A 2,111-nucleotide genomic window follows, 5' to 3' on the forward strand; every position below is an offset into this window, starting at 1 on the left:
TTTAAGAGTGCCAAGTGTCATATCTTTTACAAGTAGCTATCAATAATATTGTTGAAAGTTGATAAATTAAGAAATAGAGATACTTTATTTTATACCTTGTAATATTATTTTAAAATGTTAGCCATATGCATATATTTTTATATTAAAACTTAAAAAATTAAAACATATCATAGTACTGTAACATCTTAGCCTTATTGTTTTTAAATGAGATTTAGCTGGAGCAGGCGTTTTGAGCTCCAATTCTCCATCCTTTAACTGATTCAGGAGGCAGGAAGGCATCTTCCCAGGGGAGATGGCTGTACTTTAATTGCTACTGAGAATAAAGCATTATCCAGGCTGTGGAGTTATATTCATTACTCCTCACTGGGAAACTAGAGCAAGTGGACTCATCATGTCTTATGCTGGTAAGCAGAGGAACAAATGGAGGTGATTTGCCAGCCCCGGTCAAGTAGTCCTATTCTATTGGAAAATAAATATTTAATGCTCTCGTGAAGAAATAGGGCATGCAAGGGTTGGAATCTGTATGTGTATGTAGTTAGTATTGTAACTAAATCCTTTAGTATAGAAATAAACCAAGTTTTGAAGAGGCTAGAGCCCTAGTAAAATATTTTGCAGATAATGAGCACTTAGTAATTTTCTATTAAATTGAGAGGAATGCATAATAATACACAATGATACTGATACTAACCCAATGAATCCAAAATCATGTGAATTGAGAAGCCCGAAAATAAAAGGAGCAGAGGAGAAGCTACAAAACTAGCACCTAATGCTTGTTATTTCTTTTTATTTATTTATTTATTTATTTTATTTTTTCCCTCCAAACAGATGTATTGAATATAGCAAAATTCTATATACAAAGTGATCTGGACCTGCTGCTTCAAAACATGATCCTTTCTTACTAATATCTTGATAGTCGGTCCACAGAGTGTTAAAAAGCAATTTAAATAAATAGAAAAGTGTCCAATGCACATTAAATAAATGGCCTAACTACTGGAACTTTAGTAGTTGTATAAGGTAATTAACATAGGTAGGATTGAGTTCCTGTGATAGGCTGCTGAAGAACAGATACGAGATGTCAAGGGGCCATTTTGTGCACTGCCACTATGCCATCATGTTTCTGGATCATAATGTTCCCATTATCTGATTCTAGACATACCACAGGAATATCAGTGGGGTCAGAGGTTAGCTTAGCTGCTTGCTGGGGTAGAACAGATATCACTCTATTATGCTCATCTGACAGGGTCCCATGGCAACCCAGATTAAGTCCTTATGAATCTGTGCACAGGACTCCAACAATGGAGGGATTCTTCATTGTGTCTTCCAAGTGCTGCTCCAAGGTTACCTCCATCCCACCCACCGTCCACCCCGGCCCAGTTTCTTTTATTTTTAATAAAACTTCATTCTGATATGGTCTGACCAGCATTCCGGCTATCCTGTAAAGACATTTCCCAAACGTCTGAAAGGGAGCTCAAGACTCAAGACTAGGCCGGGCGCGGTGGCTCAAGCCTGTAATCCCAGCACTTTGGGAGGCCGAGATGGGCGGATCGCAAGGTCAGGAGATCGAGACCATCCTGGCTAACACGGTGAAACCCCGTCTCTACTAAAAAAAAATACAAAACACTAGCCGGGCGAGGTGGCGGCCGCCTGTAGTCCCAGCTACTTGGGAGGCTGAGGCAGGAGAATGGCGTGAACCCGGGAGGCGGACCTTGCAGTGAGCTGAGATCCGGCCACTGCACTCCAGCCTGGGCGACAGAGCAAGACTCCGTCTCAAAAAAAAAAAAAAAAAAAAAAAGACTCAAGACTAGTGAAGTATGACAGATCCATAAGCTGTGTCATAATACCATGTCCACCTTTGATCCTAGAGTTATTACTGTAACATCTTGTTGGTATGTGTTCTTATATGTAAATCTGAGGAGCCCATCATGATTAAACATCTCATACTTATGAATAAAGGGGTTGAGTTGAGGTGAGGATGCCCTACTACTTAATTGCCATCATTTGGGTTCCCCTATAAGCAAACCTGGAGACAAAGTTTGCTTTGCTTTCTTGTTTATCCAAGTTTGTTGAGTGAGATGCACAACCATTCAGTTTACCATCCTATATTTGATACT

At 39.6% G+C, this 2,111-nt stretch overlaps 1 pseudogene; it reads right to left on the reverse strand.

Moving 5' to 3' along the window:
* Window positions 1-1,049: 1,049 nt before the first annotated feature.
* Window positions 1,050-1,786, reverse strand: LOC135964957 (ragulator complex protein LAMTOR5 pseudogene; annotated as a pseudogene).
* Window positions 1,787-2,111: the final 325 nt, after the last annotated feature.

Source organism: Macaca fascicularis, chromosome 9 (genome assembly GCF_037993035.2).
Source record: "Macaca fascicularis isolate 582-1 chromosome 9, T2T-MFA8v1.1".
Classification (NCBI taxonomy): Eukaryota; Metazoa; Chordata; class Mammalia; order Primates; family Cercopithecidae; genus Macaca; species Macaca fascicularis.